Genomic DNA, 12,358 nt, shown 5'->3' on the forward strand with positions numbered 1-12,358 from the left:
CACGACGGAGGGAGCTCCGTCGTGCGCATGCGTGAGACCCGGCGAGCGACGGGCTCTCCATCTCTCCGGGTCTTTCACCAATGTCGATGTTGATGTCGATGTTGATTGACAGCACGCTATGGAAATTCTCCCCATTATGCCCACTTCACTAGGAAGTGGGCAGGAATGCGGGATAAGTGCCTACTCTACCGGGGGTGCGGGGGGTTACTCAAAAAATCGGGAGCCTCCCGCCACTTCCGGGAGAGTAGGCATGTATGGGCGAGGATATCACTGGATTCTCAACTTAAAAAATGGAAGCTGTGGTGTAAAGTAAAATGTGGATTTTATTGGAGCCTTTCTACATAGTTCTTCAGATGTATTTACAACAAAGGACGACACGGTCACCCACATATACAGTCATACACAGACAGCTTTAATGAGCTTAAGTAGATAATTAGCAAACACTACCTACAGTATTAGCCTGTTAAAGTCACACTAATGTAAGATGTCAGATTGAAAACACAATAGGACTATGGGGGTAGATGTACTAAGCCTTGGAGTAGGATAAAGTACCAATCAAGCAGCTCCTAACTGTCATTTTTCAAAAACAGCCTGTAAAGTGACAGGAGCTGATGGGTTGGTTCATCTCCCTCCACTTTATCTCTCTCCAAGGCTTAGTACAGCTCCCCTTATGTGAGTGAGGCTTAGTACAGCTCCCCCTATGTGAGTAAGGCTTAGTACAGCTCCCCCTATGTGAGTAAGGCTTAGTACAGCTCCCCCTATGTGAGTGAGTGAGGCTTAGTACAGCTCCCCCTATGTGAGTGAGTGAGGCTTAGTACAGCTCCCCCTATGTGAGTAAGGCTTAGTACAGCTCCCCCTATGTGAGTAAGGCTTAGTACAGCTCCCCCTATGTGAGTGAGTGAGGCTTAGTACAGCTCCCCCTATGTGAGTGAGTGAGGCTTAGTACAGCTCCCCCTATGTGAGTGAGGCTTAGTACAGCTCCCCCTATGTGAGTGAGGCTTAGTACAGCTCCCCCTATGCGAGTTAGGCTTAGTACAGCTCCCCCTATGTGAGTAAGGCTTAGTACAGCTCCCCCTATGTGAGTGAGGCTTGGTACAGCTCCCCCTATGTGAGTGAGGCTTAGTACAGCTACCCCTATGTGAGTAAGGCTTAGTACAGCTACCCCTATGTGAGTAAGGCTTAGTACAGCTACCCCTATGTGAGTAAGGCTTAGTACCGCGCCTCCTATGTGAGTGAGGCTTAGTACAGCTCTCCCTATGGGAGTAAGGCTTAGTACATCGTCCCCTATGTGAGTAAGGCTTAGTACAGCTCCCCCTATGTGAGTAAGGCTTAGTACAGCTATCCCTATGTGATTAAGGCTCATTACATCTCCCCCTATGTGAGTAAGGCTTAGTACATCTCACCCTATGTGAGTAAGGCTTAGTACATCTCCCCCTATGTGAGTAAGGCTTAGTACATCTTAGTACAGCTCCCCCTATGTGAGTAAGACCGGAAGCGCTCAGTGCAGTAACATACAGCAAAGAAGGGAAGCTGGCACCAGATGAGAGATTTCTGCAAGGGACAAGCATGTTCCTGTATAAAAAAAATGTAGATAATAATTGAATAATGGCCTGATGAAGAGATGAAGACAAGTTAGCCGTACAAGTAGTTGCTCCCACCCAGGCAGCCGAGAGCTCCAGCTGTGCATGAAATGATGTGCCATTTTGGGGAGGGGGGCGTGTTTACTCCTCTCCTGTAAGCCCGGACCCCCCAGAGAGGCACACTCCCCCCTCGGCTCCCCTGGCTCCTGGATTGCATGCATGGAACAAAATTAATATATTGCAAACCTCCCCTCAGTACACTTGGGGGTTTATTTATTAATCGTTGGGTTCTAAAACCCGGCGCTTCCTTCGTGTTTATGCCCAAAATTTAAATTTCAGGCATAAACACAATCGGAAGCGCCGGGCTTTAAATCCCAATGCTTAGTAAATAAATAAACCCCTGGATATGATACCTATGATTATTTTCAGTGCACACTTGCACCTGCCCTGTACAGTCATACAAACAACTCTGCATAGAACGCAATTCATGCTTTGAACTTGCCTACCTGTCACAGCCGGGTACGCCCCTTCAGTCACAAGTAGAGATGAGTTTGGTTTGCATCACCTGTAGTTGCTCATTCTTGGTTCTGGAGCAGGTGTGGATCGAAAACATATAAGATACAAGCCTTGCATTCAATACTACCCAGCCCCCAAGTGTGTATTGTCATGTTACAGACCACATCATGTACAATCAGTAATCACAGAAATTACAGACTAATAGATATACTTGAAACATTCTAATCTCATGGTGTCCTGAACCTACATCTTCAATAACTTGACAACTTACGATTACCATGTTGTCTTATGTGACAGTTCGATACTAAATCAGACTAAAATGTTGCACAATGTAGGATTTTACATTTAATATTTATATATCCACTAAGGGGGTCATTCAGACCCGCTCGCGAGCACAGGACGCTCGCAAGCGGGTCGATGTTGCCCCAGTGCGCATGCGCACGACGGAGGGAGCTCCGTCGTGCGCATGCGCGAGACCCGGATAGCGACGGGCTCTCCGTCGCTCCGGGTCTCGCAACCAAAGGGGGCGTGCTGTCGATGTTGATTGACAGCACGCCCCCTTTGGTGGGCGTGCCGGGGGCGTGGCTGCCAGACGGGAACGCCTACCGTCTGAAGCCGGCCCCACTGACATCACTAGTGATGTCAGTGGGAGTGATTTTGGCTCTGATAGAGCCAAAATCACTCCAGGGATTGCGGCAGCGAGACCCTACCGCAGGGTCTCTGTCGCAAGCCCGATGGGACCATCGCGACCATCATCATGGACGCTCGCATAAGCTGTGGGTGGTCACCCACAGCTATGCGAGCGTCCGGGAGGACGCTCCATTTTCATGAAGGAGGGCCCTGATTCAGAGCAAGCGCTCTGGTCAGAGCGTTCGGCTCTGAATCAGGCCCTAAGAGCACTGTACCTTGTAAGCCTGAGAGGTGTCTAGTGACAGCACTACCTGATAGGGCAATAAGTCATCCAAGTGACCGTTTGGGGGTGGATGGCGGAACGCAGGCTTGCCTGTGCGTTTGAACGCTGTTACAGGGGCGTGCATAATTAAACCCCTGCGATTGCATATACGGTATATACATATATAATGGTTCTGATGTCACTCGATGTTACCAATGTTTTCACTGACTTGCTGATGCATGTCATGAGAAGTGGGCGGCTTTATACAGTGATGGGCGTCTTGGTATAGTGCTGCGGTTGCCATGTGATTGCATTCATTAGCATATTTTCGCAGGGAGCGGGTGCGTGCGAACGCAGCCGTGCGATTCGTGCTGAATCAGGCCCTGAGTACACACCTGCCATCCTTCTGAGTTTAAATCCCCAGTAGTTATTCCCAGGTAACAGCAAGGTGGTTGATGGGTATGGAAGCTTGGAACGTTTGAATTGCTAATAATAATAAGTCTAAGAAAGACCAACTGTACTGAAAATTGCAATAAAACACAAGAAAATCTGCTGTACAGCTCTATGATAAAATGTTCTATCTGGGTTATGTTTGTGGTGTAAAATGAAGGACATGGGCTTATGGAAATGGGAGCCTGAGCACGTGAGACAGGGGGGATGTACTAACGTTTATATTGTTCTGTACAGTAGAAGTTTATAGGTCGCTAGACTTAGTTCCTGTAAGCGAAAGAAAAAGAACTGTACTTGCATCTCTGCATGACATCTATAGTAGACTTAGCAGAATAAATGGTCCTCTCCTGCTGTTACATTAATCTTGTATGTTTTTCATGTCAGCCGCTGTATTTTCTGCTGCAGATGAATAATTGGCAGATATTTTTGTTCTCTGTACAACAAGTTCTACGGAACAAGTCTCCTGTCCCTGCACTTTCTAAGAAGTAATAGAAGTAGATTAGTTCTGTCTACGTGAGGCTGGCAGAAAATATCTTCAAAGCCGTTGCACATACATGATACATTCTGAGTATTCTGAAAGACATTGACAAAGTTCCTATTGATGTTTAAGTTTTTAATCAGATTCCAAGCACCGAGAACAGCTTTCTCCCTGCGCCGTGTATCACGCTGGCATCCTGTGATATAGGAAAGGTGCACAGTGCCTGGATTTTATAGTGGATCAACAGCTGTTACATTCAAGAGCTCCATAAGATGTATTTAAAGGGAAAATGTCACTATATGTATAATATGCATAGTATTATTGTCTCATTTCATTAATGGAGTAGTCCATCTCTGGGCGACCACTTAGGTACACCCCCACTCCAGGAACCCCAATGTTACCAACAAAGCCAGGGGCAGGGGTGTAGCAGGGGAACAGGGTCCAATAGGCAACAGAGAATGAAGGAAAAATAATATTAATGAGAAAAAGATGAGAGGGAAGAACGTGAGAGACCAATAAAACCTTTATACTGGAGAAACAGAAGAAACCAAGCTGGATAGACACTTTTGGCTGTAGGCAACATACCAGTTTTGGCTGACATCAGTGGCATAAATTCATCCCAGACGCCCGGAGGCAAGTTATAATTTGGTGCCCCACCCCGTCACAACTGTAGATAGACGAAGGCAGCAGCTTATGGTCTGACATGGAGCTCTCTACTAGTGTATGGTGGCTTCTCAGGTGCCAGGAGGGGGTGCCATGTATGGGGCGGGTACATAGTTACAGCCCTAAGTAGGGTGAATATTTTGTGGACAATGGAGGAGGTGCCCCTTCAAAGCTGGAGCCCGGCGGCAGGCGTCTCCATTGTCTCCCATAGTTCTGCCCCTGGCTGACATGACACATTTAAAAATGTTAAAAAGAAAACATAAAAATGGCTGAGGACTGCGTTTTTCAACCCCAAACCTCAAGTATCCTCATTGGGACATGTTTTCTGGATTTTTTAAATCATAAATCATAAATTAATCTATTAATTAAACTATTTTCCTGTTTCCACAGACAGAAATCCTGAAAACATGATCTGTTGGGGGTATTTGAGGATTGTCGTTGAAAGCCACCGGGTTAGGGAAATCTGGACACTAGGCAGATACTAGGTTGATCTGGCAATGGAGAGTAAAATGACTTAGAAAAAATATGGGTGAGGAAAAAGGTGCTATGAGTAGCAGGTTATAGAGAGTAAATTTCATTTCTAACCTGCGCAAAAACCTTCGAGTGGGCAGCCGATAATAGATGTAGGAGTTTTACTACTATCCTATAGCCAATAATTCTAGTATATAAAACATCTAACACGCCGGCACTCAAAGGCCACAATTCAATTCAGAGCGATACTGAATAGCTCCAGGAGGGAGCTCCCGGAACTGTTCAATTCAGCACGTTGTGAAGTCGGAGAAAGCTGGTTCTCACGACTTAACCTTGGTGTTTAGTCGCGAGAACCGCCATTCTCCGAATAAAGTGCCGGCCGCAAGGCTTTTAGCACTGCGCTAAGGCAGCAAACAGCCTCACATCTGGAAATTTTGTTGAATTTCTCCTCGCATCCCCTAGTGGGTGCGAGAAGAAATCCGTTAGTCGGACCAAACATAGGCCCTGATTCAGAGCCGGACTAGTGATGTCAGTGGGGCCGGCTTCAGACGGTAGGCGTTCCCTTGGGAACGCCTCCGTCTGGCAGGCACGCCCCCAGCATGCCCACCAAAGGGGGCGTGCTGTCAGTCAACATCGACAGCACGCCCCCTTTGATGAGACACTACGAGCGAAGGAAAGTCCTTCGCTCGTCGCATCTCGCGCATGCGCACGGCGGAGCTCCCTCCATCATGCGCAGTGCAGACCATCGACCCACTTGCGAGCGGACAGCCGCTCGCGAGTGGGTCTGAATGAGGGCCATAGTGCTGAATTGAACAGCTCCCGAGAGCTCCCTCCCGGGGTTATTCATCATCGCTTTGAATTGAATCGCGTCCAGAGGGTCATTTGTTTCAAATCACAAGTCACACATTCAATATAACCACATCTTTCTGTAATGTTACACATTAGAAAAATGAGTCGGTTATTTACATTCCATGCGAGCCCCCAAGAGTCAATAATAACAATATATTTGAGTCTTACTCATTTAAAAGTTAATCCACTTGCATTGGGTCTTTATCCTGTATGATCATTCAATTCTCCTATTAACGACAGTTGTCTTCGCAAAAGAGGTCAGCTGTCTGGTGGGTGCTTCAGTCCTAGCACAAAAATCCCACATTTCGTATTGGTGTATGACTTTACATCCTCACCTGATTACTACAAACAACTCAGATGAGTTCATGGAGACATAAACATAGAGACATGTAAATATCACCCATATACCCTGATGTGGGTCTGGTCTGCCCCTCTGAGTTCTAGATGGTAACAGTCTCGCTCCAGGTTCTGGATACATGGTTGATCTGTAGAAAAAAATATCTTTTAAAAAATAAGGAAAAAAGCTGTTATGTTATGAGTAGCAGGTTAACAGATTAAGAAATGACAAAATGTGGTGTCTCCGAATGCTGCTGGCTACTACTACTATTTAGTATTTATCCTGGCACCCAGGGCCGGCAACAGAAATCTCGGGGCCCGGTACACTGATATCTCTGGGGGCCCCACCTTCTCACCACCACCCCAGATCCCGCACATCCCTCCCCTGCATGTGTGATATGTGACGTATGAGAATGGTAACTGAAAGATATGCCAGCCTTTACATAAAGTAATAATATACTACCACACTGTCTCTCAGGCTGTAGTTCTTGTCTGCCGTCTCTTGTAAGGTCTTCTTGATGACAGTGCTGTAGATGCCTCAGGGGTAGGAGAGATGGTGTCTGCAGCCAGCCATCCACAGTACTCATCACCTTCCTCACATTCAGCCTCTCATCACCATCCTCAGCCCTGAAGCCCCCATCACCTATCTCTGCCCCCAGCCCCATCACCTTTCTCTGCCCCCAGCCCCATCACCTTCCCCCATCCCCAGCCCCCATCACCTTCCTCCATCCCCAGCCCCCATCACCTTTCTCTGCCCCCAGCCTCCATCACCTTCCTCCGTCCCCAGCCCCCATCACCTTTCTCTGCCCCAGCCCCCATCACCTTTCTCTGCCCCCAGCCCCCATCACCTTTCTCTGCCCCCAGCCCCATCACCTTTCTCTGCCCCCAGCCCCCATCACCTTTCTCTGCCCCCAGCCCCCATCACCTTTCTCTGCCCCCAGCCCCCATCACCTTTCTCTGCCCCCAGCCCCATCACTTTCCTCCGTCCCCTGCCCCTATCACCTTCTGTCCCAGCCCCCATCACCTTCCCCTGCCCCCATCACCTTCCTCCCTCCCTATCCCCCATCACATTTCTCTGCCCCAAGCCACTATCACCTTCCTATGGCCCCATCACCATCCCCTGCCCCCAGCCCCTATCAGCTTCCTCTGCCCCATCACCTTCCATCCCCAGCACCCATCAGACATATGACGTCACGCCGCCTCATTGCTCACTTAAAGGTCAGGCCCAGCCCGGGCTGCATCTGAGCCACCTGGAAGAGCCCAGTGCTACAATGGTCCCGGCAGCTGCTGCCCCTTTTTGTGCCCGTCCGGTTCCATGCGGGAACGCGCATCATTGGTCGTTGTCAGGTGGGTGACTGCAAAAAAGTGAACGATAACGATATGAACGATATAGTTATCGTTCATGAAAGTCGTACTGTGTCTACGCACCATAACATTGCTAAAATGTTATCCTATCTCAATATATAAGACAAAGGCTACAATAGATTTACCTGATATACAGTATTTCTGGATAATGTCAGAATTGGTACTTGTCGCCCCGGGGCAGACATAACCTCCAGTGCTGCTACAGGGGCGGGCGTGAGTGTATTGTGTGCGTGCTACATTATTTTTATACTTCTTTTGTTCAGTAAAAATGTCATATTTGCATATTTTATATGAATATTAATGTTGTGCCTTTTTAATAGCTTATCAAGTTTTAACTGCAGCTTTTCAAAACTGATTGAAGCTAATCAGCATTAATGTGTTTGCAGGGAAATAGACAGAAAATTTGTATTCTATGTAGAGAAAATCACCTTTGCTCAAAGCCAAAGTGATCATTTTAGTAAACAAATAAAAGAAGTAAAATGCTAAAACACACACACAGCATAAACCCAAAGAAACCCTGAAGTAAGACTATCGCACCAGTGGAATTGAAGCCCAAATAGGATTTTGCTAGGCATGCTCCCCAGCACCCGTATCCCCGGGCTCCTCTTGCCAGCAGGCCACACTGCGTGATATTATCAGAAGTTTATCACACTTGGGGGGGAGATTTATCAAAGCTTGATAAAGTAGAGAGAAATAAAGTACCAGCCAATCAGCTCCTAACAGTACTGTATGTTTTTGAAAAATGACAGTTAAAAGCTGATTGGTATGTTCTTTATATCTCTCCAAGTATTGATACATCTTTCCTTAAGGGGTCTATTCACTAAGCCTTGGAGAGAGATAAAATGGAGAAAAATAAGTCCCAGCCAATCAGTTCCTAACTGTCATTTTTCAAACACAGTCTGTAAGCTCACAGTTAGGAGCTGATTGGCTGGGACTTATTTTTCTCCATTTTACCGCTCTCCAAGGCATAGGAATAGGCCCCTAAGTTTGGTAGTAGAGGGGCCTATTCATCATCGGAGGCTGTGTGGCCTCCTGTGATGAAGTATTGAATTGGCGGCGGGGGAAATGCGACACCGGAGCAATTCATCATTGTTCCGGTGCGGGGACAGCTGCTCCGAAAAGCAGTTGTCCCCTCGGTTAGTATCACAGCTACTTCTGTAGCTGCGTTAGTTACCTCCTCCCCGTTGTCCTGGCTACACATGCGTGACCCGAGAGAGGTAGTGAGGAGGCGGCGGAGGGATCTGCTCGGATCCCTCTTCCTATCGCCGTAACTACATCCCATAGGAAGGAGCGGGGTACCGAGAACAAGTGCCGTCTGAAGATGGCGCTTGTTCTCGGCAGCAAACTCCGAAAACTTTCAGTTTTTGGAGTTTGCTGAATATCAGGGGGTTCATTTGATGATGAATGGCCCGGTAACCTATATATAAATATACTAGCGTTTCCCATTTATTGGTTCATGAATAGGCCCCTTAGTGTTGTAAGAAGAAAGTGGGGTTAGGGGCAGATAACAGCAATAGCATCCTAGTAAAAGCTAAATTCTACTAGCAGATGAGCTGGAGATTTATCAAACCTTCTAAAGAGGAGATGTGGAGGTGTTCACAATAGCAACCAATCAGTTTCTAGCTCTCAGTTACCTGCATTTTATAGTGCATTCTATACAGTGATAGCTAGGATCTGATCGGTTGCTATGGGTCACACCTCCACTGATAGTCTTCATATGATTTGATAAATCTCCCTCTTAGTACCATCTTTTTAGAAAGTAATGTCCTCAGCATATTTTATAACTTCATTTTGCAATAATTTTATTCACCAAATACAAAAGGAAAATGTAGAAAGATTTTCAAACTTTAAAGAAAAAAGAGGTGAATTAGTTGAGTAACAGAGATTTCAGCTGCCATGTGGCCCCGGGGCCCTCGTGACTGTGCTGTCCTGCACCATATAAATAATTCAGCAATGATGACTGCACTCCATAGGCATGTCTGCAGGGTGTGCTGTGCACATGGGCCCCTGGGTACAGGAGGGCACCACTCACCCTCACCCAGAGTTATATTTACCTTGTGCCGGCAAGCGGCTCCCTCCTCCTCCATGGCGCCATCTTCCCAGTGACATCTTCAGCAAGATATCGCCGCGCAGTAAAATCAAAGACTCTGACACTGGGCCTGATTCAGAGCCACTCGCAAAAAGCGAGCGCTTGCTCTGAATCAGGGAGGGGGCGCTTGTTTTTTAAGTTGCGGCCTCCTGGCCGCTCACATAGCTGTGGGTGGCCATCCACAGCTAATGCGAGCGGCCAGGTGATGGTCGCGATGGCCTTGACCATCGCAACCATCGGGCTTGCGACGAGACCCTTACGGTAGGGTCTCATGGGCCACCCACAAATGGCAGTGAGTCCCGGAGCGGGTGCTTTTTGTGCTCGCTCCGGGGTTCGCACATGCAGCGCATGCGCACTTGCACACAATCAACCCGCTTGCGAGCGGGTCTGAATCAGGCCCACAGTCCCAAAGCCTTTGCTGTGTGGTGCGCATGCGCCATTTTGCAGAATTTCTTTGGGAAGATGGCGCTGCGGATGAGAAAGAACCCGCTTGCCAGCATAAGGCCTGGCAGGGGAGCCCTTTGCTCAGAGGAAGGAGCTGGTGCACACAGGCCCCCTTGGACGTTAATATACCTCTGCTGTACTCACTTGGCAATCACTGACAGCTTGGGTGTCCAGTGCAGTCTGTATACACATTGTTGATACTGACCACTCATGGAGTCAGACTTGTCAGTAACTCCTGTAGCCAATAAAAGTATGTACCTCCAGGGGTAGAGGTGGGGAAAGTTGTGCCAGCAGGAGCGCAGAGGTGGTTGTAGAGCCCCAATACAGAAGAGTGGGGGAGAGCTGTAGCCTAGGGCGCTATCTGTATTTTCCCTACTGATAAAGACCCGTGCAGGGGGAGGGGGTTCATGCAGAGGAAGTAATCTTTGCCACCAGGCTTAAAGTACCGACCACTCAGGGCCGGCTCTACCATTAGGCAGTTTTAGGCAGCTGCCTAGGGACGCCAGGATCTGGGGGGCGCCATAGAGTCTGCCCATCACAATATTAAGGATGTGTCTGAGAGAGACATTCTAGTTGTACTAAATGCAGATGGCGGCTGTGGAACTAAGATGAATCCTTCTCAAATTCACCTGATGGGTTTGAAAGTGGGTATGGGTGGCGGTGGGTATGGGTGGCTCAGTAGGCTGCCGTTTTGCCTAGGGTGCCGATAAACCTTGCACCGGCCTTGCCGCCACTGCAAACGCGTATTTCAGAGAGTGCACTAGAAGGGAGTTGGGCCGTGTCTCAATATTGTCACTACTGTATTACCAGAGAATTTCTAAATTGTATTCTATTGAGAATGGGTTTAGGTAGCAAAATGGCTGCCGTCTCTTGGTGACAGGCATTATGGGATTTTTTTATTTTTAATCATGTAAATTATACTCACATCTGTGCTTGAGAAGGATTCACAAATTTAAGTTCAGTTTCTAAAGAAAAACATGATATTAGCTATATGTGTGAGAGCCCACGCAGCTCAATATTATGCCTCTATTATGTGTAATCCTTTCTGTAAGCCGATAAATGTGCTAAATGTATAATTCAGGTGGAGCCGTTTCTTTGAAAAATAGGATTTTTTTTTCTTTCTTTTTCAGTTTTATTGATGCTCAGAACATAACCTGAGTTACAGTGCGCTCGCTCTGCAATGCATGTCTGGCCACATGACTCCGCTGTAATAAACTCAGACTGCCCAGGACAATGAGAGACTGAAAATCCAAATCAAGCACATTGTGGACCTCATTCAGAGTCTCTCGCTAGCGCTGTGCGCTCGCAAGCGGCCCGATGGTTTGCGTACGCGCATGCGCACTCTTTGTTCTGCGCGTGCGCGATCGCAAGCCGCTCGCTTGCCCGCCCAGCAAAGACAGCCCAGTGAAATGAGTGACAGGAGAGGCTGTTTGTGGGAGGTAACAGGGGCAGGACACTAATAACGGGGGGTTGGATATGCGAACGCAGGCATGCCTGAGTGTTTCAACGCCATTTTAGAGGCGTGCATAATTAACACGCAGCGTCATAGTACACATCACATGCCTGTTTTTTACACTGAAGTCCTCGCAGTGCTTGCGGTAGGGTAAGGCAACCACAAGCGCTGCGACCGCTTCCGATTGTCCTCGATGTACCAATGTTTTAATACACTTCCTGGAGATGACGTGTGCTGGTGGGCGGCTCTGCCTGTACGATTGGGCGTACGCTGGCCGCTCGCTAAGACATGGTGGGCGTGCTAATGCCTTGGCGAGCGATCGCTTGCCGTGGCATATTTGACATATTTGCATACGCTGGGGGTGAGCGATCGCATCTAGCGAGCGCCTCTGGAATGAGGTCCTGTGTGGGTTCTTCGTTTACTAATACTGAGGCACCCTGACTCCATTGTCTCAGGTGGCAAGTCTGGGAGGGAGGGGGACAGCAAAATGAAGGGGTGTGATTTAAAAAACATCTGGTAAAGTGTAAGAATGACAGTATTTGGGCCTGATTCTGAGTTGGGCACGTTTGCGGGAAACCATGAAAGCCAGATTTACTACCTTATGCTATTACAGGTATCCGGTCGGCATGCGGTAAGCTGCACCGCCATCTGCTTTTCATCCGCAGAACCAATTGTCATCATTAGTATCAGCAATTTGACCTCTGCTATACTCTGTGCAAGAGATCCGACAGAAACAGGATACCCCTCACTGTACACGTGATTCAGAATAGCA

The 12,358-nt window shown here is 47.9% G+C and overlaps 1 protein-coding gene across 5 annotated transcripts in view; it reads left to right on the plus strand.

Annotated features, from left to right (window-relative positions):
- DLG2 (discs large MAGUK scaffold protein 2) overlaps positions 1-12,358 on the plus strand; it is a 1,239,761-nt gene that overhangs the window by 1,128,930 nt on the left and 98,473 nt on the right. The gene's annotated exons all lie outside the window — the stretch shown is intronic.

The sequence above is a fragment of the Taudactylus pleione genome, unplaced genomic scaffold (genome assembly GCF_031769625.1).
Source record: "Taudactylus pleione unplaced genomic scaffold, aTauple2 ptg000245l, whole genome shotgun sequence".
Taxonomy (NCBI): domain Eukaryota; kingdom Metazoa; phylum Chordata; class Amphibia; order Anura; family Myobatrachidae; genus Taudactylus; species Taudactylus pleione.